At 44.4% G+C, this 27,290-nt stretch overlaps 1 protein-coding gene and 3 pseudogenes across 1 annotated transcript in view; 3 read left to right on the forward strand and 1 right to left on the reverse strand.

Annotated features, from left to right (window-relative positions):
- Positions 1-27,290, forward strand: part of LOC139437360 (protein RUFY3 pseudogene) — a 166,509-nt pseudogene that overhangs the window by 55,385 nt on the left and 83,834 nt on the right.
- LOC139437329 (E3 ubiquitin ligase TRIM40-like) overlaps positions 1-27,290 on the reverse strand; it is a 174,065-nt gene that overhangs the window by 34,655 nt on the left and 112,120 nt on the right. The gene's annotated exons all lie outside the window — the stretch shown is intronic.
- Positions 726-18,620, forward strand: LOC101411223 (general transcription factor II-I-like; annotated as a pseudogene).
- LOC105746973 (large ribosomal subunit protein uL30-like) lies at positions 20,146-24,624 on the forward strand (annotated as a pseudogene).

The following is a 27,290-nucleotide window of genomic DNA, read 5'->3' on the forward strand; positions in this document are numbered from 1 at the left end:
GGCCAGCTGGTCATGCATCTGCTAAGGCCGGCTGAGGTCAGGTGGTGTCTGGAATCCTAGAAGAGTGAGCCCAGGCCAAGGAAGTCCCCAAATGGGGGCACCAGAGTCGGAACGCTGGGTGCCTCTCCTTTCGGTCCTTGTCCTTGAAGCCAGAGACCTGGAGGCACCAGCAGAAGGTTCTCATTTCTGCCAAAACCCTCCTGAACGCTGTGCTCCTTGTTTGTGCATTGTACACCCACAGGGGCATCTTACACAGCAGACATTGCAGATATGAGTTTTATTATGAATTTTCAGCAGATGGTGATTAATGTCTTCTATCAGAATGGGTGTGTTGGAGCAGCTTCACAGCAGGTGGGTGGAGAGGGCCTTGCTTTCCAGCCCTGCCCACCCCAAGCTGCCTCTCTGGCCTCAGTTTCCTTGTGTGTAAAATAAGGGGTTGGATAGATGATTGGTAAAATGACGCTGTGTGAGCCTTGCAGGAGCTGATAAGGAGTGATGGGTGGTTGGATGTGTGGATGGGTGGATGGATGGATGGATGGATGGATGTGTGGATGAGTGGATGGGTGGGTAGACAGAAGGCTGGGTGGGTGGATGGCCCGTACAGGCAGCTCTGCATGGGCTATCTGCTCTGCCCCTTTGCCTTGCTGCTCTTGACCCCTTACTCTGGTCTCCAAGGAAGAGAAGTCCCCACATGAGAACGAAGACCCCTCTGTGGTGCTGGCACCATGGCTACGTCAGCCCCCCTGCAGAGCCTGGAGGAGGGGGTGACCTGCTCCATCTGCCTCGTTTACCTGCGGGACCCATGACCATCAACTGTGGTCACATCTTCTGCCCACCTGTGCTGCAGACATCCGCTCCGCGGCGGGGGGCCGCCCATCTGACCGCTTTGCAAGAAGCCCTTTAAGAAGGAGACCGACGGGCCCGTGTGGCAGCTGGCCAGCCTGGTGGGGAACATCAAGCGGCTGAGGTGGACAAGGGCCGGCGGCCGGAGAGGCTGCCCAGGAGGAGCAGGACACGAAGCTGTGCACAGGCGCCGGGAGAAGCGGCACTGCTTCTGCGAGGACGACGGCCAGCTGCTCTGCGTCATGTGCCGGGAGTCGGGGGAGCACCGGCCATTCACGGCCGTCCTGGTGGACAAGGCCGCCCACCGCACAGGGTGAGCCCGCCCGGTCCTGCGGGGCTTAGCCCTGCCCTCCAAGGCGTCTAACCCCGCCCGGAACACCCACCGACCCGCTGCTTGTCTTTCCACAGGAGAAAATCCTGAACCACCTCAGTGCACTGAGGAGAGACAGGGACAAAGTCAGGGCTTCCGGGCAAAAGGAGACCCCCGACATCGTGGTGGATATGATAAGTGAGGTTAGGGAGGCCCAGCGAGGGGCGCACGGGCCAGAGGGCCAGGGACAGGGCGAGGAGGGGGGAGCGCAAGAGCAGGGAGCCAGGGAAGGGGGCAGGGTGCACAGGCCAGGGGCAGCGTCTAGGAGGCGCTCCGGTGCCGAGCTGGGCTGGAGGGGCCGGCCTTGGTGCAGGCCCTGCAGCCTGAGCTGTTCTCCGCCGACAAGGGCGCGGTTTCCTGGATGAAAGTTTTCTTCTCTGACTTCCACCTCCGCTCCTGTTTTCCCAGGGAGAGCTAAGAGGGAAGGACTTGAGGGCTTTGCTTTCTTCTTCTTCTCCAAACGGGGGTGATAGAATTAAAGGTCAAGTGGGGCAGGGCATGATCCCTGATTGTGGCGAGAAGCCGGGGGCTCGGAAGGAGGGCTCTGGCTGCGGGCTGAGAACCGGCGGGGAGCGCGGGAAGGCTCCAAGGCCCCCAGCTCCTGGCGCCTTGCAGGCTCCACTCGGGTCGGGCCCCAGGGTTCAAGTAACAGAACCAAGGCAGCCTGCCCCGTGCTTGCTCAGAGCTGGTGGGGAGGTCGGAGATTCCAGCCTCCCGCAGGGAAGCTGCTGAGGGACCTGGAGTATACAACAGGTGAGTGCCCAGGGTCCATGCAGGTGAGGACAGCGGCTGCCCCTGCGCCCCCAGAGCCTCCCCAAACCCGAGCCCTGGCGCGCCCGGCAGCTCCTGTCTGGAGTCTGGTCGAGGCTCTGCTCCCCCCGTTCGCCTGTCCTGGCCTCACGGACCTCCCTGGGCTTCCCCAGCTCAGCGCCTGGCCCTTGGCGCCAGCGTCCAGCCAGCAGCGCCCCGAGGGCCCGGCCAGCCCCGCCGCAGGCCCCCTCCGCCCCCGCCCCCAGGCCTGCGCGGCACCTCCCAGGGCTGGGGACCCCGCCCCCCCGCTGACACGCCCCTCCCTGTCCCCACCCTGGACCCGCAGTCGGTCAGCGGCCACCTGCTGCTGTCGCAGGACTGGAAGCGCGTGTCGTGCAGCAGCCTGCGCCGCGGGCCCCACCCCCAGCAGTTCACCTGCGAGCCCGGGTGCTGGCAAGGGCGTCACCTGGGGCAGGGGCTACTGGAGGAGGAGGTGCAGAGGGGGGCTGGTCCTGGGGCGGGGAGGGGGAAGGCGAGGAGGAGGGGGAGAAGGAGGGGGAGGACGACGACGAGGAGAAGGAGGACGGCTACAGGCGATGGGTATGACGGTTGCAAAATGGAGGAGGAGGAGGGCTCCCTGGGGGAGCAAGAGGAGGGAGTGGTGGAGGGGGGAGGGGAGCGGGGGAGAGCTGCCTGGTGGGCGTGGCCAGGGACTCCCGGAGAGGAAGGGGGAGCTCGCCCTGTGGCGAGAGGACGGGGTGTGGGCGCTGCGCCAGTCCCCCGTGGGCGTCTGGGCCCGCACCCGCCCCAAGGCCGAGCTCTTCCCTGAGCAGCGGCCGCGGACCACGAAGGCGGCACGTGACGTCCACCAACAAGGAGTCCAGGAGCTGCTCTACACCTTCTCTGCCACCTTCACGCAGCGCCTGGTCCCCTTCCTGTGGCTCAGGTGGCCGGGGACGCGCCTGCTGCTGCGATAGTGAGACCCACGCCCAAGCCTCCGTCCTCCAGGCCCTGCGACCTGGGGGCGGGGGTGTGCTGGACCTGGGGCAGCGGAGAGGAGAGGCCCGCCCACTGTCACCTCCTGAGGCAGGGGCAGGAGAGGCTCGTCCACTGTCACCTCCCGAGGTGGGGGAAGGAGAGGCCCCGCCCACTGTCACCTCCCCAGGCAGTGGCAGGAGAGGCCCGCCCACTGTCACCTCCCCATGGCCCACTCAGAGGCATTGCTCCCAGCCTTAGCTCCAAGTCATGGATGTAGGATGACTGAATACCTGAAAGTAACTAGTTTCTCTCCCTGTTGCTAGGATACAATGAAAAGAATTGTATATAAATCAGAAAGTAATTAAATGCAACCCTCTCTTTGGGCCAAAATCCTCTTTTAGTGGTCAAGAATATCCTGCTGAAGCAATGAAGTATGAAAACCAGCTTCAACCAGTTGGCTGGACCTGCGCAGAAGCAGCCCCTTGCTGCCCTCACTTCAACTTGCTTAATTAACATAGTAAAATTCCCACCCAGGGGTGGGGTTCTCCGTGCCTTTCTTGATCATGCAATGTATGTGCAAGCGTGATTTCCTGCACATGCTAATCATACAATTATATAACCAGCCATGTGTGTTCATGCTTGTGGATGAACACTGATGCATAATCAAGGCAAATGCTAAGTAGTAACTTGGGTATTTAAACAAGAGTGAAACTGCAGCACAGGGAGTCGGGTCTGAGTCCCTTCAGTCTGGCCTTTATCTGTGCAGATGTGATAAATGTGAGTTTTTCTAACTTTGGTGTTGAAGTTTTCTTCATGCCATCTCTGGTTATCCATAAGGGCCCTGCTTTGAGGCCTAACAAATTGGCAACCATGGTAGGACCAAATAAAAAATAATAACCAGGGAATGCTGCTAGGGTGAGCTGTGGAGGGGGTTGTCTGTACCGAGGCATCCCTGACTCCAGCGGCTGCTCAGGATCTTCCTGAGGACTGGGGGGTTCCCCAGGGCAGAGCCCCTTTCCAGCTGCCAAGGAAACCAAGGCTCACGAGGTTAGGATGGAGGACCGGGTCGTCTCTTCCCCTGGCGGGTGAGTTCGTTCCTTTAGTCATTACTCTTTTTCTTTTAGCCAGCTGCAAGTTAGCGTTTGGTTCACCTTCACTAAGGCAGTGGAGGTTTGGTTACAGTGAGAGAGGTCTTGGTGGGTGTGAGTCCCACTCCGTCACTCCCTTAAAGGGGAAGCCTGCTGCTTGGCTTTGGCTAACTGTGAGTTAGCATTTGGTTTACCTTCGCTAGGGTAGTGAAGGTTTGGGGGTAGTGGGAGAGGTTTCGTGGGTTTGAGTCCCACTCCCTCACTCCCATTAAGGGGAAGCCTGCTGCCTTTTGTGCCTTTACTTTCGGCTGTTCTCTCTCTCTTTCTGCCACCATGGGAAGCGAGGCGTCGGTACCTGAGTGCTCCCCACTAGGATGCATCCTGAAAAATTGGTCTAAATTTGGGGGATCTGGTTTCAAAAAATAATTTAATTACTTTTTGTAATGAAGCTTGGCCTAGATGTAGATTAGATGACAGAGAAATTTTACCAGAAAATGGGTCTTTGAATTTTAATACTATACTGCAATTGGATTTGTTTTGTAAACAGCAAAAGAAATGGACAGAAATCTCATATGTTCAACTCTTCTTTGAGTTGTGGAAAGATAAAGAAACTAGAAAGAGTTGTGTGTTAATGCTGTGTGGGCCCCCTTCAGCCCCAGTTACAAAAATAGTTCAGGTCCTGGGATCCCCTCTTAGAACCCATTGATGAACTCCTTGACTTAAGCACCCCACCCCCTCATTATTCTAGACCACCTCTGCCTCCTCCTCCACCAGGGCCACTGCCAAACCCACTCTTCACTTAGAGGTGTCAGGCCCCCTTTCCCTCCTGCAAGGGCCTCTCCTCCCCCCAACCCAGAGGAGACTGTAGGTCAGTTCCCACTCTGGCAAGTTCCAAATGGAATTGATTATCAAGGATGACCCTGAGGCTTTCTTTTCATCCTCACTCCTTTCACCACCTCTGATTTATTTAATTGGAAAAATAACACTCCGGTTTATTGGGCAGATCCCAAGAAAGTAACAACCCTGTTTGTTTCCATTTTGCCACACACAACCCAACATGGGCTGATATACAAGCCCTTATAAATGTCCTCCTCACCCCCTAGGAAAGATGTATGGTCCTTGAAAAAGCACAACAAGAAGCCGAGGCATTGCAGCAGGTGGCACCTCAAAACCCTATTTACAGCTCCCCAAATGAGGCAGTCCCTGAAACAGATCCTCATTGGAGTCTGCATTCTTGCTGGGCTGTGGAAAGGTGTTCCAAAGCAAAAATCAATCACTAAATTATAGGAGGTCCAATAAAAACTGTACACAGGTGGTTGGTGGGGACACAGAGCCCCTCCAGTGGCCCCTGAATGTGAGCAAGCCTGTCCCCACCTGAAGAGGGAGCTAGTGAGTGCCCCTGCTGTAGCCCTTGGAGTATTAACCCAGAAAATGGGAGGTGAGCATCGTCCAGTAGCATACTTCTCGAAATTACTAAACAATACTGCAAAAAGGTGGCCTGCATGTTTAAGAGCAGTTACTGCAACCTGTGTCTTATACAGGAAGCTGAAAAATTTACATTAGAACAGCCCCTCACCATTCAAACCCCCATCAAATACTCACACTGCTTGAAGGAAAAAGAAATCTTTGGCTAACCCAAGGGAGGCTTAGAAAATATCAAGCAGCTCTCCTAGACAACCCAGAAGTTAAATTAAAAGTTTGTGAAACCTTAAATTCAGCTTCTCTACTCCCATCAAGTACTAAGGAAATACCTATTCATAACTGTACAGAAATGCTAGAGGAAGTGTTTTCTTCCAGGAAAGAGTTTCAGAATACTCCTCTACCAGATCCAGATTTAGAAATCTTCACAGATGGAAGTAGCTTCATTGAAGGGAGTGTTTGAAAACCTGGATATGCTCTAATAACTGTAGGGGGAGTAATAGAAGCTGCATGGAAAAAGAGTGAACATTTACACTGATTCAAAATATGCTTTTCTTATCTTGCATGTGCATGGAGCCATTTGGAAAGAGAGAGGACTTTTGTCATCTGGGCAGAAAGATGTTAGCATACCACACAAATAACTGAACTTTTAGAAACAGTGAAACTACCAGCAGAAGTAGCTGTAATGCACTGCTGGGGACATCAAAAGGGAGACTCCTTTGTAGCCCTAGTGGCACCTAAAATACCCCACTGACCAGCCTCTCCACCCCTTCTCAATCAGGGATCAGGTTCTTTTAAAGTTTGGAAAAACAAACATCCTGAAGATCAGCTTAAACCCAAATGGGAGGGACCTTATGCAGTACTGTTAAGCTCTCATTCTTCTCTTAAGTTACAGGGAATTAAACCCTGGGTCCATCATACCAGAGCAAAACCCTACTACTTATCAGAGCCAGCAGGTAAAGGAGGTCCTGAGCCACAGATCACACCAGAGCATGAAGCAAAATATGAGATGAAGCCTGTTGAGATCCTGTGGCTCCTGTTCAAGAAGAAAAAACTCCACCAAATACTAATCTTGTTCTTCCTACTACAGGAAACTGCCAGTAACTAGCCCTGAGGAAAGATATCACTTATCCTACACACATATTTTGAAAATCATCCAAAACCTCTACAATTAGAACCAAGTGTTGGTACTGCGTAAATTTGCACAATCAATATCAAGTAATGCAACAGGCTTTTGTAAAAGCAAACCCCAAAACATGTAACACCACAAATAATTTGTTAAAAGCCAATTAATCCCCTTCTTTATCTTTTTAAGAATCACAGCATTCATTGGTACTGCTGCCACATCCCTGTACTTAGTCACGAACCTCTCCAAAGAAGTGAGAGTATTAAAAAATAAAAAAAAAGAACAAAGCCAATTACCTCATGACACAGGAAAGTAATTTTTCATTTTTAAACCCATCTAACCTTTCCAAATGGCTACTCCCCTACATAGAACCATCAATTACTGTCATAATTCTTTTAGCACTTGTACCTTTACTTATATCATGCGTGCAATGCTTTATTCAGAAGCAATTGCATACTTTAACAGACCGACTTTTCCTCCTTAGACCAACCTATTACAATAGTTTCCTAAGACCTGAACACCCAGAATGTCAGCAGGAAGTAGTTACAGAAGATCTGAGATTTGTTCCTTTCCCCTGCGATAAGAATATCGCCAAAAACTAGAAGGAGGGAATTGATGGATGTAGGATGACTAAATACCTGAAAGTAACTTGTTTCTCTCCCTGTTGTTAGGACACAAAGAAAAGAATTGTATGTAAATCAGAAGGTAATGAGATGCAACCCTCTCTTTGGGCCAATTTCTGCTTTTGGTGGTCAAGAATATACTGATGAAGCAATGAAGTATGAAAACCAGCTTCAACCAGTTGGCCGGCCCTGCACAGAAGCAGCCCCTTGCTGTCCTCACTTCAACTTAATTAACAAAGTAAAATTCCCACCCAGGGGTGGAGTTACCCACCCCTTTCTTGATCATGCAATGTATGTGCAAGCATGATTTCCTGAACATGCTAATCATACAATTATATAATCAGCTATGTGTGTTCCTCCTTGTGGATGAACACTGATGCATAACCAAAGCGAATGCTAAGTAGTAACTTGGGTATTTAAACAAGAGTGAAACTGCAGCACAGGGAGTCGGGTTTGAGTCACTTTAGACTGGCCTTGGCTCCTTACCTCTGCAGACGTAATAAATGTGAGTTTGCCTATCTCTCATGTCGAGGTTTTCTTCATGCCATCTCTGGTTATCCATAAAGGCCCTGCTTTGAGGCTTAACACACATACTGCCAGCTCTGCCTCTCCTCCCAGTCACTGTGGGAACTTTTGATGTCCACAAAGGCACTGTCTCTAGACCACCCGTGACCCTGCACTGAGTCTCCCCATTGAGTGAACACCCCGTCTGCTCTTTCCTACCCAGCTGGCTCTTGGGGGGGGCTGACTCTGCCCAAGGCTATTTTGCTCTCTTCAATTCCCACAGGCCCCCCCACCCAGGGGCACTTTGCTCTCCACCTTCATGGCACCCAGTTCAGGGCAGCAGGAAGGGAATGGCAAAATGAGCCAGAGCAGAGGCACTGAGCCTTCCCAGGCCAGGTAGAGGCCAACTGGGATCTCATGCATGAGCATCATGAGGTCCAGTGCAGCCTGTGCCATGTGGCCAGGGTGGAGCCTGTGCTGCTTCTGTAACTGAGGCCATTCTTGAGCTGCCTGTGGCCCTCAGAGGTGGAGTTAGGCCCACCTGATGTTGGGAAGGCGTCATGACCATGATGGATCCATCATCCTGTGGTGGTCCCTGGAGGGGGCGTCCAAGAGAGTAGAGCATCCTGCCAGGACCAGCCCATTTGAACCCCAGGGGAATGTCCAGGGAGTGGAGCGCCTCTGGTGGGCTCCAGTGAGCTGCTGTCCCACCACACTCAGCTGTGATTTCAACATCCAGCTTCCACATTCCTAAGGGGGAGAAAGGCAGGACCATGTGGGAGGAGGAAAGGAAGGCAGAGAGGTCTGCAGTGAGCCCCCAGGCCAGGCACCCACTCCCGCAGCTCAGGTGCCCTCATCTCCATGCACCAGAGCTCTCACGTCTCCATCCTCACCCTCTATTGATAGCCCCCTTTGCTTTGCCAGTTCCCTATTGCCTACATTTTAATTCCTCCACCCCTGCTCTAAAGCTTTAACACTGCCAAGGTCTTGGTGGCCTCTGAGCCTCTAGCCTGGAGTCACTCACTCTATATATGTCACCTGCTGGCTGAGTCACACAGACATCCTACTCCACAGCTTGCTGGTGGACACCGTATCTTATACTTCTCTTGTATTCTCCATAGCACCAGTTGCAGTGCTGGGCAGGGGAGGTGCTCAATAAAAACTTGTTGGCCAATGCACTGCATGTTTTTTTAATAATTAAAACAGTAAATAATAAAATAACTCAAATATCACCAGCCCTTCCAAAGTTTGGGCTACAGTTTCCATTGATAGCACTAACTCAGGGTGTATTAGTCAGTCAAAGGGGTGCTGATGCAAAAAAGTACCAGAAATCTGGTTGGCTTTTATAAAAGGTATTTGTTTGGGGGTAGAAGCTTACAGTTGCCAGGCCCTAATGAGTTCAGCTCAAGGTACCATAAGAGGTACTTTCTCACCCAAATTCTGTTGCCACATATTGATGCAAGATTGTAGGCAAGGTCTAGGAGGGTTCAGCTTTCCTCTTTCCTCTTAAGGCTCTGTGTTCCCTGCTTCTTCTGATCTTAGCTGTAGGTTAGCATAGACACTAACTATGATGAGATAACAAGGTGATAGTTCAGGGAGTCTTGGGGGCAAGATGAAGAGAAGAGAAAATATTGGAGAGCTTGCTGAGTGCATGTCAAAGAAGTGATGGGCGGTGCTCAGCCTAACTCAGGGATGTGGACAGAGGAAAGACTGAAGTTCCTGAAGAATCATCTTAGAGGGCTCAGGAGCAGTGGAGAAAGAATGTTGAATGATGAAATGATGACTGTCTTGATCTGCTACAAGCTGCCAAAACCAATAGGGCAGAAATAGGTTGACTTCACTATGGGGACATGTTAACTTAGAGCTTCCAGTTCAAGGTGAGGAAAATCGAGGCTTCCGCAGGTGAGGTTTTCTCCCTGAAGACCAGCTACCAGCGATTGAGGCATGGCCAGCTCCTGGGTTCTTGCCCCTCCAGGCTTCCTTGCCCTCAGCTTCCCACTTTATGGCTTTCTCTCTGCTTCTGTGTCCACTGAGTTCAGCTTCTGGCTTCTGGGGCTTTCTCTCACCTCTGGGGGTTTCTGTGTGTCGCTATATTCATCCATATTCATTTATAAAGGACTCCAGTGAGAAGACTAAGATCCACCCTTGCCCACACCTTACTGAAGTAATCTAATAAAAATTCCCTTAACTGAAGTGGCCAAATCAAAAGGCCCCACCTACAAGAGGCTCAACCCACAGGGATGAATTAGCTCTAAGGATGCAATTTTTGGGTACATCCAGCATGAAACTGCCACCCTGACAGAGAACACATAGCTTTTTCTCTTTCATCTCAATATTTTTACTTATCATTTCACTTTCTTTTATTTAATTGCCTTGGATATCTAGTGTGGGGTGGTTAGAAACAAAGATAGCATATTTGTCTTATTCCCAATTTAAGGGCTGCCTCTATTTTGTCAGAATTAAATATGTTAAATATGATGTTTGATTAGCATATTTTTAAAGGGGAGGAAAATTCAGTTCCTAGTTTAAAAGAATATTACATGATATCAAGTGCTTTTTTACATCTATTGAAGTAATCTTGTTTTTGTCCTTTAATCTGTTAATCTGGGAATGATATTCATGTGTTCCTGGAATAAACTTTTTTATTTAAAAATATTTTTGCTGGATTTTGTGTATTTATTTTAGTTTGGATTTTTGTATCTATGTTCACAAGTAAAGTTGGCCTAGGGATTTACTTTCTCTACATTCAATTTTAGTATCAACTTCATGCTGGACCCCTAAAATGGCTTGAGAAGCATTCTTTCTGTTTTCTGTAGTACTTTGTGTGTGGGAAATCTGAGGTTTTCAAAGGTTTGATAGAATATGCCTGTAAATTTCAAGTGGATCTGGTATTTAATTTTGCATGGAAGAGGGATTAGAATATTATTTTTTAATTTGACTTATTCTGTCATCATGAGCCAGTTTTTGTAACTCATATTTTATAGAAAAGTGTCCACTATCAGCATAGAAGATATTGACATAAGGTCCTTTGCAGTGTACTTTTGTGCAGTTTTTCACTTCTAACCTTTTTTATTTGTGATTTTTGTTTTTCTTGGTCACCCTTCCCATAGCCTTGCTATTTCAGTATTCTTTTCAAAGAACAAGCTTTCAGTATTGCTGAACATTTTTATTTCTTTGATTTTTACTTCATTTATTTTTGCTCCTATTTCTTTAGCTCTACTTGATTTTTGAAAACTTATCTAGATAATTCATTTCAGTAAGTCCCCCTGATATATGCATTTAAGTTGATAAATTTCTGTTCATATAATGTGGTAGTGGCAAATTCTTTGATCCTCTTCCCATCAAGAGGAGGCACTTAATCCCACCCCTTGGGTGTGGACTGGCCTTAGTAATGCACTGGCCCCTAAAGGAATAAGGTGGGAGTGAGGGGTGTGTCTGTCATAAAAGGCCCTGGACCTCCTCCCCCTCCCTCTCTCTCCCCTTCCTCTGGGGTCAGCTGTCAGGTCTGAGGACACTCACAACCTTTGGAGAGGTTGGCCTGGAGGGGCGCTGCGGCTTCAGTACAGCAGCCATGAGAACTGGAACCTGCCCAAGCCACATGTGTTAGAGATTATGATATTATGAAATGTTATCATCAGACTGTTACCACTCACTACGGCCCACAGTGTACATTAGGCAGATTTTTTCCATCCCCTCCTATTATCAACACAGTACATCTTTGGCATTGATGCAAGAATATTACAGTATTGTTGTTAACTATAGTCCAGAGGTTTTATTAACTATTTTTCCCATACTTCTCCTCATTCCCACAGAAGAATCTTATTTTGTGGTTCAAATAGTCTGTTTCCTCATTTTTTTGTCTTTAAATATCATCAACTGAGAGAGATGTGTTTAAAATCTGCTACTATGTTGTCTTTCCAAAGTCTCTGTGTAATTCCATAATGAATTATTAGATGTGTTAAAGCTTAGAATTGTTACAGTTTCCAAATAAATTGTTCATTTACCAGTATATAATGCCCCTCTTTGATATTGATACAGTTACCTCCACTTTCCTTTGGTTGTCATTGCCTGGAGTGCCATTTTAAATCTTTTTTTTCCTAAGATTTACTCATTTCCCCACTCCCACTTGCTGTATATTCTCTCTGTGTTCTTCTTTTTAGGCAGCACCAGGAACAGATCCAGGGACCTTCTGGAATGGGAGAGAGGCACTCAATCTCCTGTACCAACTCAGCTCCCTGGCCTGCTTTGTCTCTTATTGTCTGTCCTCCATGTCTCTTTTAGTTGCATCATCTTTCCACACCAGCTCTCTGTGTGGGCCAGCATGCCTGTGTGTGCCAGCTCACCTTCACCAGGAGGCTCCCAGAATCGAACCCTGGGCCTCCTATATGGTAGGTGGGAGCCCAACCATTTGAGCCACATCTGCTTCCCTCATTTTAAATCTTTCAGTATCATCATTTGGGTCCTTTTGTAAATAGCATAGGTGCATTTAAAAATCTAATCTAGGAGCTTAGCTTTTGGCAAATGATTTTTTTCTGTTTACATTTTTAGTGCTATTGATATATCAATTTCTATCAGATTATTTTGTGAATTTTTAAAATCATTTTTTCTAGCTTCTTTCTCTCTTTTTTTCCTATCTTTGTTGAATTGAGTGAGCTTACTTTATTCCATTGTTTCTTGTTTCCTAGTTTGGAAGGTATGAATTCTATCTGTTTGTTCCCAACATATTTTTTTAAATTGTATAATTCATTTATAAAGAGAAATCATTTGGAATGATCTATTTACAGTCTTTTCCAATTTTCATTTCCACTGGCTGAACGTATTTCATTTAATAGCCAGCATTCACTTGAATTGACATCATTATAAACATGCCAGGACTTAGGGCTTTATTGTCCAGGCCTTTTAAAGGCTATGAGCTCGCTGTGTTTTTTTGTTTTTTGTTTTTTAATCTTATTTGCATTTATTGTATGCTGAAGTTATTCCCATAAGTTTTGTTTCTTCAGTTTCTCCTGGGATATCTTTTTCTTCTGTCCAACTTCCTCTTCTGGTTTAGGAACAATTTGTTCTTTTCCCATAAGGATGGTCTCCATGCTGCGGGGGGAGCTCACATGTGGGTTAATCTGACCATGAGCTCTGTAAGGAGCTGGCACATCTGGGGGGCTTTATTCACCTGGAAGTGCTCAGTGACCAGAGAATCTACATCCAAACCCTTAAGTTCAGCATCACTCTCTGCATTTTGAAGCATGTGCAGCAAATGTTCAGCACTTTTTGGGCCACTGACCCTGTGTCCACCCCACTGTTTGGCCTGGCGCACCTCCCAATGCCACAATTGTGATGATAGAATGGCGCACCTGCTTCTGTGAGGTGACATCTTTCAGATACTTTGTGGCTTTTCCAATATGCACACCTTGATGGCCTGGGCAGTTTCTCAGGTGTTCTTAAAGTGACACGAAGATTCAAACCTCTTGGTTTACGTGATTTTGTGGGGTTTTCTGAATAAAGGAACAGCGAACCATTTTCAGAGATCACTGACACTCTGGGCCTGGAGGTTGAGGCACCGGTCCCAGGACAGCCCCCTCCCCGTGGGCAACGGGCCCTGCCACCCCCTTTTCCACCCTTCTTACCCATCTGGGGCCACAGTCCCCTGACAGCCCATGGTGCAAAGCTGGGGATTTTGCCATGTCCCCCGGCCCAGGGGTCCCTGCCTCCAGCAGAGAATTACTAGCCCCGGGAGTTCTCCAGGAGGCTTGAGACCAGCAGTGCTGGGGGCAGGATGGGGGGACAGCCTCCCTGGTATGTTTAACAGAGAAAGTAAATTCTAATTCACTTTCTATAATCGCCCATGTGAAATATTACAGTAATATTCAGTCTTTTTTCATCTGATCAATAAATCCACCAAAATTGATAGAATACTCTGTAATTTTCAACACATTTCATTGTTTCTTTTCAAGTTTATTATTTGCAGGTATTATAAACCAAGACAAATAAAGTTCATTTTCTCTCAAGCCTCCTACAACTTACTATAAACCCTCAAGTTTAGTTTTTACCATCTTCTTTCACCTTCTGGCAAAACCGGACATTTTACATTTAGACAGTTACTTTCATTTCCTTCCTTCCTTTTTTTTTTTTAACTTATTGCCCATCAATTTGCCTTCCCTCTTGCTTTTCAGATGCTAAAACTTTCAACAAAATTCTTAAGGTGGTTTTCTTTCAGTAGTCTGGGATATACCAAGTCATTTCATGCTTGTTCACTACCACAAAATGCTACATTTTAAAAATTGCAGCTTTCTTAATTGACTCAAAACTTCATGTCTTGGTTTCACTTGGTAAAGTTAAAATGATTTAAGGAAATAGATATACACATACACAAATTTTAAAGACATGGCAATTTGAAAAGGTAAGCAAAGTAAAAAAATAAAAGCAAATACTTAAACTATGACAATAAAAAAATTAAATAATTTGCAGCCCTACAGTATCGATACACTATTAGAATTAATAATAGAGTGTCACAAAATTGCTGAAAACAAGATTGAGTTAGAAAAACTAATTATGAAAAAAAGAAATAGTAAAAAACATACAGATATCATAGCCTATGAAAAATGTACAAACCTTATGAAGAACTCATTTTGGTTTTTTCCTTATAAAATATTTCAGACCTACAACAAGTGCTCTAAGGGACCTAGTGAATAACCGTGTACCCAACACCAAAACACATCCAATCTGCATCTTTTGACAAATTGATTTAGTCTTTCCTTCAGAGATAAAGCATTGCACTTATGTCTTTCCAGTCCCATTTCCCTCCTCGTTCCCCACCCAAAGTAACTGCTATGGCTTGTATTTATGCTATTACAACCTAAGTATTTTCCCACAAATAATATGTAACAATGTCTTGCATGTTCTCAAACTTTTACAGTAAGAACTATCCATGTGCCTAACTTGCTTTTCTGGTTGTTCAATGGTGTTTTTTAAATGTATCCATGCAGAGACATGTAGCTGTCTCTCATTCATTTAAAGGGCTGTTTGTTGGCATATTAGAAGAATACACTGTAATTTATCATCCATTCCATAATTTAAACTGTGCTGTAGAACTGAACAGTTTTGAGTATATCTCCTTGTACACATGCATGAGTATTTCTCTATTGGGAGAATTACTGTGCGATATGCGTATTGCTACATACTGCCAACTTTTTCTATAGAGAATATTTCAAAATCCTACTAAAAGATATAAAACTAGATCTAATACTTGGAGAGAGACAATATGATTAACTGAATAAAATAATAATATCAGTTTTCTCCAAATCCTATAAAATTTGAATCAGTGTCAATACAATTTCGGTTATCTGCTGCAGGATTTTTTTTTTAAAGTTGACAAACTAATTCTAAAGTTTACATGGAAGCATAAAGGTTTACAAATAGCTACAATAAATTTGAAAAAGAAGAGCCAAGAGAGGTGCATAACCTGCTGGATGTTCAGCCATGGAACAGGATGACCTGGTCAGGGAAAAAAGATGGATGCCACAGAATAGAAAGCTCAGAAAAACTTTTTTTTTTTAAAAGGAAGCTTAAGATTATGTAAATGTTACATCAAAAATACTGGGGATTTTGTGTGATCTATGTATCTTAAAAAAGAATAAAAATGAAATAAAATATGGGGGAGGCAAGAGCAGAGGAAAAGGGCCACTGTTCACCCCTCCCTGCCCCACAGGTGCTCTTTAGCAGGAACTATTGGATACCCTGCCTGGGCACTGCCTCCATCCCTGTGACCAGGTCAAGATGCTTAGAGGTCCTGCCATGGCCATGTGGCAGTTACAGGAGCTGGCCCAGGTGCAAGGGGCCAGATTTCCTCCTACCCACTCCCCCCTGCTTCCCTTCAGATAAACCAGCCCCCTACCCCCAGCTCTGGTGCTGCCTGGGGGAGGCTATTTTTAGGGATCTGGACCCAAGCAGCACTGTCTCCCCTGCCTGTTGAAGATGAGGAGTCTGGGGATAGCTGGATGTGGTCCCTTCATCATATATGCTCTGGAGTCCATGTGGCCAGCCTTGCAGAGTATGACACAGATGAGTTTGTTTTCGGTACCAAGAGAGGACATGCTTCTGTCAGTACAAGGACAGATTTCAGAAAGATTCCGCAAATTACCTGTAGAAGGAGAAGAAAATCCTGCATGAAGTGAAATCTACAGGAGACAAATGGGATGACTGTGGATTGTATGGAAAACGGAGACTCTGGGAACAACAGTTGAGGGCTGTTTCCACTTTTCCATGGAAAAGCTTTAAGTAGATCAGCAGAGGTGCCAGTTCCATAGAGAAGATGTCAGGAGACTACTAGGCCATGTTAGTTCAGGGCTTCCTTAAGGAGCTGCCTTTAAATGGCCTGTGATTTATGATCTTTCAACCCTGAAATGGATTCTGGAGAACAAAGCTGGGACTTCATGTATCATTAAAAGACCTTTCCGAAGCACCTAGGTAGTCATGTGGTGGTAAACCTGGTAAAAGGTCAATACGGTCTCCACATGGAAGTTGTGGCCCCATCAAAGTGAATACTGAACCCATGGAAGATTCTGGCATTTCCCAAGAAAAGGCAGCTGTGATTGTAAAGAATTTGAAGACCCTGAATGCTCTCACTCCAGCATTCAAGGAAGACACCACTCTTCAGAAGGAAATGATGGAACAGAAATGGAAGCAGCAGCTGAAGGTTCTACCCAGCACGTCCTTCAGACAAGAGAGGACCCTGTGGTTGATGTGACTATTGAAGATGATGATCATTCTCCACATAGCAAGAGACAAAGACCAATGAGCCAACACAGTCCCCAGTTACTGAGACTGCCAGTGCTGTAAAAACAGAAAATGAGGGAGTTCAAATTTGGGAAATGGAATGCTCAAATTACTGACCTACATAAGCAAGCTGAAGCATTGTTTGAAAGAAAATATGCTCAAGCCATAAAAGCCAAAGGTCCTGTGATGATCCCACATCTCCTTTTCTAGTCACATATTGAAGACCTTTATGTAGAACTTCCTGGAAGAATTCCTTTTAGATGGCCATCTACTTACAGAATTCCTTGCTTTGAAAGGATATTACTTGCAAAGGAAAGTATTCATTTGATATTAAGAAGCACTTCTGAATTCAACAAGTGAAGATTTACAACTTGGTAAACCAGCTTCAGGAGTAAAGGAAGAAAGTATGCCAGGATCATTAAACTAAGAAAGATGGTATATCAGCTTTTCTTCAAAAAAAGATTAAAACATTTTGAAGACATGGTTAGCACTGAAGCCAAGACTGTCCTTTACCAGAAATTTGAGGCACATCTTAATGGTTTCTATATGGAAAGTCTACCAGAAAGCATTCCTTTTAGAAGTACCTCATGGTATGCAATTCCAAGAGTGAAAAAAGTCATTCAATTGGGCAATCAAATTAAATTTGTCATTAAAAGATGAGAACTTCTGACTCACAGTACAACTGCAATTTCTCAGCCAAGAACAAATTCACTGGTTAAATAAGATTGGAGTGTAAGAAGTACCAAGCTACACAAACAAGAGGAAGAGATTTTTATTTTGAAATCTGCTCAAGCTCTTGGACTCATGGAGGCAGTAAAAGTACCATCCCCTGTGTTTGAATCGAATCCTGAGTTCCTTTGTGCAGAAGGCATGCCAGAAGGAATTCCATTTCAAAGCCCTATCTGGTTTGGAATTCCACGACTTGAAAAAATTGTGTGTGGGAGTAATAAAATCAAGTTTGTTGTTAAAATATCTGAACTAGTTGTGTCCTATTTGCCTCCTGGAATGGCTAATAAAATAAACACTGAAGCATTGCAGTCCCTGAAAAGACCACAAAGCCCTGGGAGCAATTCAAACATTCCTGAAACTGAGGTCACTTGGAAGGCCCTAGGACAACAGTCCTCAAAGGTCACCTGTTCAGATCCCAACCTGGACTAATGGTTCTAATGTGCCCCTCAAGCCTCAAAGAGGGGAGTTTTCCTCTGAGGTCTGGAATGCCAAAATCATGGACCTAAAACAGAAAGTCGAATGTCTTCCATGAAAAATGCAGTGAAATGAAAGTGCCATTTGCATTATTCAAATCTCTCCTAGAAGGTTTTTATGGGGAAGGCTTACCTGAGGATGTGCCATTCTTTTTCTTCTCTCTCTCTTTTTTTTAGTCTAGGGGGTAAAGAGTTTATTAAGAAACAAGTAAACAAGAAAAGTACATGTTCCAGGGTATGGTCATGGGCATGCTCCCAAGTGAGAGACGTGCCACCATCTACTTTAGAAAGTCCAAGCCTGGAGAACATACTCAGAAACAAAGCCAAAATTAAGTTTATCGTTAAAAAGCCTGAAATGTTTGAGTCAGCTGTTAAGGAAAGCACCTCCTCTAAGAGCCCCCCAAGAAAAAGAAATTCTTCACACAATGTTAATGGTACTGTCAGGAGTTGAAGATCTCAACATCCTTCAGTTGACAATTCCAGACAATGATGATGCAATCTGTCAAAAGTTGAAAAACCTAGGCAGCCAAAGGAACAAGTGAATGACCTCATAGTTGAAAGTTCAGAAAGCAATTGGTATGGGTTTCCTGAGAAACTTCCCTATGGAAATTCACAGTTAAATCTGGCTGTGTGGGGGTCCCTGGCATGCCCCAGGAGTGTCATTCAAAGTCCCCAGATATCTGGAATTAGCTCCACAAGAAGGATCTCAGGTTCTGTAGGTTTATGAAGTTCACAGTCATTAAACCCTTTCCAGGTCTTGGGGTTAATCGCTGGCTGGTGGCCCGAGGGAACCAGAAGGCCCAGCAGTGGTACAGGAACCAGTGGAGTCAAGCCAGCTAGAGGTCCCAGCAACAAGAAATGATGGAGGCTGATGAAGGCTCTCAGGCCAAGCAAGAACCAGCCCCACTGTGGAAGCCCTCAGCCCTGTTTGGCTTAATGTATGGGTGATTGAGAGGAGCTTTTCAGCCCTGTTACTGCCCCAAGCTGTGTAGTTGTATAACAAGTACTTGTATAACAGAAATACCTTCTATATAAACCTTTTTTCTTCTTTTAAAAACATCTATTTTTCTGCGGCGGCTTGCTCGGTCGGTAGAGGTGGGGTCTGGCTGTGGATGAGGGGTCGGTCCAGCTCTGGACGAGGGGTCGGTCCCGCTTGGGACAAGGGGTCGGTCCGGCAGCAGATGAGGGATCGGTCTCACAGGGGTTGCGCGGTTCGGCTGACGGGGTCGCCTGGCGAAGCCGGCGACGAAGGGGTCACCCGGAGAAGCAGGCGATGAACTGGGGACAAGGGAGGCCAGGCCCTTGTCGGGGGCTCTCAGGACTGGAGGGCGCACGGCAGAAGAACTACCGCAGAGACAAGGTAAACACGCAAGTCCACTTTATTGAGGGGCAACAGTTTTATAGGGGCTGGGGAAGGCTGATTGGTCGAAGCCACGCCCTGTTCTGATTGGTTGCCGGCGAAAGGTCAGTGGGCGGTACTGGACAGGGGAGGGGTGGTGGTTAGGGATTGGCTGTCGCTGTTGCTGGGGGAAGGGGCAGGGTTTAGGGATTGGTGGCTGCTGTTGCTGGGGTGGAGGGCAGACTTGAGTTTCCCGCCCACGCCTGGCTGTTGCTGCTGTCGGGGGAGGGGAAAAGGGCAGACTGGAATTTTCCGCCCTGCGCCTATGCAGGGAGAAAGAAGAAGAAGGGTGCCGCCCTACAGGCATCGTGTGGCGCCATCCAGGAGGAGGGGCGGCCGCGGAAGCATGGCTGCCGAGAAGGGGAGACCTGAGGGCACTCTGCACCCATGCCGAGCTCCCTTCAGGGGTGGCGGTGAGTCCGACCAGCCACCCTATTATGGGGGCAGCGGCTTGGCCTGCCGCGGCTGCTCCCCCGCCAGGCCAGCAAACCACACTTCAGCCCGAGGGGTGACCGCATTTTTCAATAGTTCTGTGAATTGAATTAAAGAGCAGAGTAAATGTAGATTTGGAATAGCTGGTTTACTTTGGAATGTATTAAACTATTTTATGGCAGTGCTAGAAAATGACAGTGAAAATGACAGGAATGAATCTCATCAGATTTTTTACATATTCAGCAGAGCCTTCAGCTACAGTGTTCATTTTCCAATCAAGTGAAGACATCTCCTCCTGGAACATCTCAGCTTCTGCAGTGAAGAAAAACCTGTGATAGTTCAGTTCTTTAGGTTTTCTGTTTGAAAAATCATTTAAATGATTCTTTGTTTACAGCTCTCCTTAGTGACTGTGTGAACAATTAGTATCTGTATATTTGACTAAACCATTTCCTAAGCTTATTTATCATGGTTATGTTTTTAATCATAATTTTAAAAATAGTCAGTAAGAGGTCAGTATCTCAGTGCATGGACTCCAGGTGAATTACAGAGAACCTCTTCCACTTTTATTTTGTCCAAATAAAATGCATGGAGTATTAGAAGTTTAAGACCAGGAATGAGCATTTGGGCAAGCTAAATTACACCATGGCCTCATATTGTGTAACCTATTGTGGTGTGGAGTTCTTGGAAACATTGTGCCAATCAGACTCAAGGGGGTTCTATTATTTTATAACACTTCTTGAACCATTGAGGGTCCAGGGTGGGGAGAAAGGGTTCACTAGGCTAATTATGCACCTTCTGAGGTCTTTGCCAGTTGTAGCAGAATCTTACATATGTAGAGATTTCACAAACAGCAAGAATTGTAAAATACCAGCTATATGAAAAGCCTAAAGTATGTGATGGCATAGAGCTTTCATTAGCTTACCACAATAGTCACAGTGGAGAATTACATTACATGGTAGCAGAAATAGGCCTTTTTATGTGTTGCTCATATTTAACTACAAATTAAATTGTAGATGTGTATATTCTCACTAATATATAAATATCTGGGATTCTTATATACCCACACCCTCCCACACTTTCCTACATTAACAACATCTTTCATTAGTGTGATACATTTGTTACACTTGATGAACACATACTGAAGCATTGCTAGTAGCCATGCTTTATAGTTTCCATTATACTTTACACTTTGCCCTGTACAATTTTATAGGTTTCAAAAAAATGTATAATGGTTTCTATCTGTCATTGCAATGTCAGGAAAAACAATCCCAGTGTCTTGAAAATGTCCCTGTATTGTGGGAAAACAGTAAGAAACATGGTTTGAGTTGAAATGTTTCCATAATACAGACAAAAAGTGTGGGCTTAGGAACACTGGGCCTTGACTAGATGGAACACCATCTGGTCAGCATGAAAAAATTTTGCATGAGGATGCACTTAAACTTTGTATGACCTGTACCTTATTATTGTAAATGTTACACTTGTCCTTTATTATAGTAAATAACAAAGAGGTGCTTGTTAGTTCCTAAATAACTTCAATGTGGAAATTAGGATTGAAGCTCTCAGTTTCAGAATCTGTGTGTCCCTGGTCCATTTTTATTTCCTCCTTGTGTCTTTCTTTCTGTCCTTTTATTTCTTCAGTTTTGCATTACCTTCCCCTCATGCAAACCTATCACTGAGCTACTCTTAGCAACTGGCACCCAATGTGGGGCATGAAGGGAAGAAGAATCACTTCAAGTGAAATTAAAGTTGTGGTCATGGCATAGAGCCCCAAGTGGTTTAGAAGACCTTCCAAGTCCTTGGTGAGTAAGGGCACTCTTGGGTATCCTAGCAGGGTTACAATGGGAAATGGAGACAGTACAACAAAATATCACCCATATGTCTGTCTCTTCAAACAACTCCTCAAGGGAGAAGGAGCCGAGTCCAGCAAGTCTTATATTTTAGAACTTTTACAGATTATAGAAACATATTGCTAATGGTTCCCAGCAGTAGGAAATTTAGAATTAGAAAACTGGGAATGAGGATGAACAGTGTTTTAAAAATTGTATGTACAAGGTATTCCACTCCCTGTTACTACTTGTTCCACTTGGATGACTATTAAATCTGTTTCGGAATCTTTGCAAACAAAAGACGAGGAAGAGAAAATAAAAATAGAGAAAGTGAGGACGTTCCTCCCACTGGATTTTTTGATACTATAGTTATTTTGCCTTCAGCTTCTTCATTAACTGACTTTTGAGAGTTACCCCCCCGACTGACACTTCCTCCCCTTCCTAGGCCCAGAGATTCTCAGCTAAAGTTGTCAGCTCTACAACAAGGCATTTTACAGGCTAGAAGAAAGGATGACTTGGAGGCACTCCAAATGGTCTTTCCAGTCACCATACAAGAAAGAGTAGCTCCTGGAGTGGATCCTCAAAATCCAAAAGGAGTTTATAAATTCACTCATGATCCCTTCCCATTTAAAAATTTGAAAGAGTTAAAAGTAGCAGTGCAACAATATGGTCCAAATTCTCCTTTTACCTGTGGTATGGTACAGGGGCTTGCTGAAGGCTCTAGGCTGACCCCAGCTGACTGATTTGCATTAGCACACATCACCCTAGGGTCTGGAGACTTTTTACAATTCAAAACCTAGTGGAAAGATCATGCAGAGACTCAGGCTGCTCATAATAGAGCCCATAATATCCCCATTTCCTTGGATCAGTTAGTGGGGGTGGGGAATTGGGCAGGAGTAGATCAGCAATTAACAATGAATGATCAAGCCATCACACATGTCCATCGCTGTTGCCTAAGGGCCTGGGAAAAAATTGAGGCTAAAGGTCAGCCTCTGGTGTCATTTCAAAAAATATTACAAGGACCCAAAGAAACTTACCCTGACTTTATTACTCAGTTACAAGAGGCAATCAAAAAACAGGTCAATGATTTAGAAGCTGCTGATACAATTTTGCAGCTAATGGCTTATGAAAATGCCAGTCAGTATTGTCAGAAAGCTATTGGGATTATAAAAGGTAAAGTGAATTTGACTGGCTATATTAAATTGTGCCAGAATGTAGAGATGGAGAGTCACTGTGCTACAATGATGGCTCAGGCTATGGCAGGAATGAAAATCAATAAGAGGTTCTCTGGAAAATGTTTCAATTGTGGAAAAATTTGTCACATGAGAAAAGATTGTCAGAAAAATTCTGAGGAAAAACAATGTTGCCTGGACAGAATATTTCTGCTCAGAAACCATTTGCACTGTGTCCTCTTTGTGGTAAAGGAAATCATTGGGTTAGCCAACCTCAGTCTAGTTATCGTAAGAATGACACTCCCTTGTCAGGATACTTCCAGTGGGGCCTGCTCCTAGCCCTGTTCCAAAAGGGGGCTTTCCCAGTTCAGCAGAGCAATCCCAGTACTCCCCAATACTCCACAGTCCCCTTGACTTATCCCCCACCATGGCAGGAAGCACAGCATAGACAACCCTATGGCATGACTTCTTATCTTGCTCCCAGGGGATACCCCCATCTGTGTAAAAATGGGAATAAGGGGGCCTTTACCAATTGCCATGGTTGGACTTCTCAGGAGGAGCAATCTCACCTCCCAGTGAGTTAGAGTACATACAGGAGTAATTGATTATGACTATCAAGGAGAGATTGAAGTTATCATGTCCAGCTCAGTTCCTTTGAAAGCTATATTGGTTATTGCATAGCACAATTGTTGTTGCTCCCTTATGTTCCTGTAGGAGCTAGTGATAGAGTCTGAGGGGAAAATGATTCAGAAGTACAGGAATAACAGGAGTATTCTTAACTGAAAAAATTTTAGAATCTCGTCCTGTTTGTGAAGTAACAATTCAGAACAAATGGTTTAAAGGACTTATGATACTGGAGTTGATATTTCTATCATTAGTTCTAACCATTGGCCCCCTGCTTGGTCATTGCAAGATGCATCTATTTCTGTTGTGGGACTTGGCACTCCCAGAGGTTTAAAACAGAGTGTGCAAATTTTTCATTGTCTGGGACCTGATGGGCAACATGCAACCCTACAGCCATATGTTGCAGACTTACCTATTAATCTCTGGGGACATGATTTATTAGAACAATGGCAGGCTGAAATTTATATTCCCCAGGTTAGCCAATATAGTAAACAAAGTCAACAATTAATGAGGACACAAGGACATGTTCCAGGGTTAGGATTGGATAAGCACCACCAGGGAACTGTTAAACCAATAGATCCCACAGCTCATGGTAATTGTGAAGGGTTTCATTATTCACCTTTTCCATAATGGCCACTGCTCACTCTAGGCTCCTTGAACCACCCATTCCTCTTAAATGGACTACAACCTCTCTGGTTTGGGGTGAACAGTGACCATTAACCCTAGAAAAATTTGGAGGCACTTCATAAATTAGTTAAGGAACAGTTAGATAAGGGGCATATTGAAAAAGCTTTTAGTCCTTGGCACTCTCCAATGTCTCCTCTGTCCATGTCTATGTCTATGAAAAAGCTAAGTGCTATCACAAAGAATATAGGCAGATGTACAGGACTGAGATTAGAATGGCCAGAATGACAAGAAAAGCTAGCAACTTTTATATACCTGAGGAATCCAAATTGGCATTTGTCATCAGGATCAGAGGTATCAATGGTGTGAGCCCAAAGGTCCAAAGAGTATTGCAGCTTCTTCACCTTTGACAGATCTTCAATGATAACTTTGTTAAATTCAACAAGACCTCAATTAAGATGCTGGAGAATTGCGGAACCATATATTGCATGGGGGTACCTGAACGAAATTAGTGAATGAAATGATCTGTGAATATGGTTATGGCAAGATCAACAAGAAGTGGATTGCCTTGAGAAATAACTCATTGATTGCACAATCTCTTGTTAAATATGTCATCGTCTGCACGTAAGATCTGATTCATGCGATCTATACTGCTGGGAAGTGCTTAAAAGAAGCAAACAATTCCCTGTGGACCTTCAAATTATCTTCTCCCAGAGGTGGAGTGAAGAAAAAGACAACCCATTTTGTAGAAGGGGGAGATGCTGGCAACAGGGAAGAACAGATCAATAGACTTATTAGAAGGATGAACTAAGGTTCTACCATGATTATTTTTGTAATCTGGTCAGTTAATAAAGTGACTGCTTTCAAATTGAAAAATAAAATAAATAGAATAAAGCACAAACACCATGTCACCATTACTGCAGGTGCAGAAAAAGCACTTGTCAAAATGCAACACATTTCAAGACAAAATCTCTCACAAACTAGGAAGAGAAAGCAGTTTCCTCTATGTGGATCCAGGCATCAATGAAAGTCTATATTAGTGTCATATTCAATGATGAAAGGCTAAGTACTTTCTTCCTAAGAGCAACGAAAGAGGTGCACTAATGCTGTTTTTATTTAACCTTATTCTGGATGTCCTGAGCAGTGCAAGAAGGCAACAAATGAAATGCAAGACCTATAGATAGTAAAGGAAGAAGGAAAACTACCACTATTTGCAACAGCATGATCATCTAAGTTAGAAACCCACAAAAAATCTCCAAAAAGTTATCAGAATTATTAAATGAATTTAGGAAGTCCACAAGATGCAAGTCAGTACATAAACATCAATTTTATTCCTATACACTAGTGGTGACAACTAGATAATGAAATTTTTAAAATCCTCCACTTATAAATATTTATCAATAGTTACAAATATTGTAAAATCCTTATCTAACAGCATGTGATATGTTAGGTTGGATACTGGAACAAAAAGAAAAGGACATTAGTGGAATAAGTAGTGAAATCTAAATAAAGTCTATAGGTCCAGCCATTATATTATTTGAACCAGTATTTCTTAGTTGTAACAAATTACCATGCTTTTGTAAGTACTAACTGCAGGGGAAACTGGGTGAAGGATAACTGCAACTGCTTGTACTAGCTCTTCAACTTTTTATGAACTAAAAATTATTCTAATATTTTAAAAGCTTCATTTAAGCATGGAAAAGAATATTTCCAAATAAATTTAATGAGGAGGATAAAAATCCTTTACCCTGACAACTACAACAGATTACAAATAGAAATCAAAGCAGGCCTAAAGATATGGAGGGAAAATCCTTGCTCATGTTTTGGAAAATCAGTATTGTTAAAAATTTGTAGGAGATTTTTGGGCCCGAAGGATATAGGGAATGAAATAAAGAAACAGAGAGAATGAAACAAAGAGGTAAAGAGAGATGGGATCAGGGGGTCTGTGAGTGGCGACTCCTCAGACAACTTTATTGTTTACAAGGGGCTCTCTATATACCCCACTCTACATGAGAACGAACAGCAACATGCAGTTAACTATTAGCATTATTCATGATCTAAGAACCTCAAATCTTATCTCAAGTTACAAAGTCTAAGTGTTCTATCTAACTACAAAGTGTATGTGCTCATCTTTTCTTTCAGCCTGTAACAGCTTTATCCTGTTTGCTCAAAACTCTTAGTTGCCACATTCCTTAGGTTGCAAGCATAGTCATGGAAACAGCACATCTCTCCTTGCAAGACCACTATGCCTTAGTTTCCAATATTTCCCCCTTTTTGTTTTAGTCGAGGTGACTGTGCCTGTCTTAGGTTGCCCTCCTCTCAACAGTCTTACCCATCATTGACTACCAGCCAAGCTCTTTGACTAGGGGAAGTTATTGAAGTGCTTTCATTAGCACCAAATTATTAGCATGTCCCATGGCTACTACGCTTTGCAAATTTTCTTCTAAAGCACTGTCCATCACAGGTGAAAATCATGAGCAACAGAAAAAATATGATTAGCCCTATTCCTAAAGCTGACAGGAAATGCTGTGATTTCCACCAATTGACTGGGTTAAACTTTGTAATATTTAAAATCATGACTGAGAAAATATCCTTATCATTTGCTACATGAGTTTGATTATGAGACATTTCTAATACTTTTCTTTGTAATTCAATTATTTCCAGAGAGATATTACTTTTATGGCCTAATAAATGATTTTTTAATTTTTTCCCATACTATATCTGATGAATTATAGGCAAGAGAAGCAATGCAAAAGTTGCTTTCATTCCAATCACATTTCAATCCTCTTAACAATTTTAAACTATACAATTCATCCCCAATAGGTAAAACAGCTGATTCTAAATCATTAACCTGATTATTCAATTGTTCGTTGATGTGTTCTTGGCTATGCCACAAATCACTAGCATTTTTATACCAATGATGTACATACTGCTGTCTTTGCATGGTTTCATGTAAGGCTATGGCTGCAGTAGCAGCTGCAGTAATAATTCCAATCAGTCCCAGGGTGCTGACAATAAGAAGTCCAATAAAACATTTTGCTCATTTCAGAAATTCTTGTGCCAAGTGAAGTAGCAACTGGCTTTCAGGGGAGGATTGCCAACTCTGCATCTTTGGTACAGGTATCCAAATGCCTCTTCTTCTTTTTGCCATCATTATTGTTTCTCCATCCTGCAACACACTTTCAAATAGACCAGTATACAAAGTACCATTTTCATAAAACAATGAGTCATTCTTAATAGTTATCTTACCAGTTATGAAAACAAATGGATCTTTAATGCAGGCTTTAAAATGATACATCTGACTGACAGTCAAATACTGTCCTGTCTTATTTTTATTTCCCAGCCATTCATACATAGGGGCAATTCCAAGAAATATCTTCCCCAAATTCTTTTGTGGGTTATGAATATAAGTGTCATTAGCCCAAGGGGCCAGTATCCATTTTCCTTTGTAATGTTAACAGTTCCTGCCACAATAGCATAAGGAGTGGGCACACAGACCCAAAGTCCATTGGCAGACACAAGCTGCAAGTTCACAGTTCCA

Source organism: Dasypus novemcinctus, chromosome 22 (assembly GCF_030445035.2).
Source record: "Dasypus novemcinctus isolate mDasNov1 chromosome 22, mDasNov1.1.hap2, whole genome shotgun sequence".
NCBI lineage: Eukaryota > Metazoa > Chordata > Mammalia > Cingulata > Dasypodidae > Dasypus > Dasypus novemcinctus.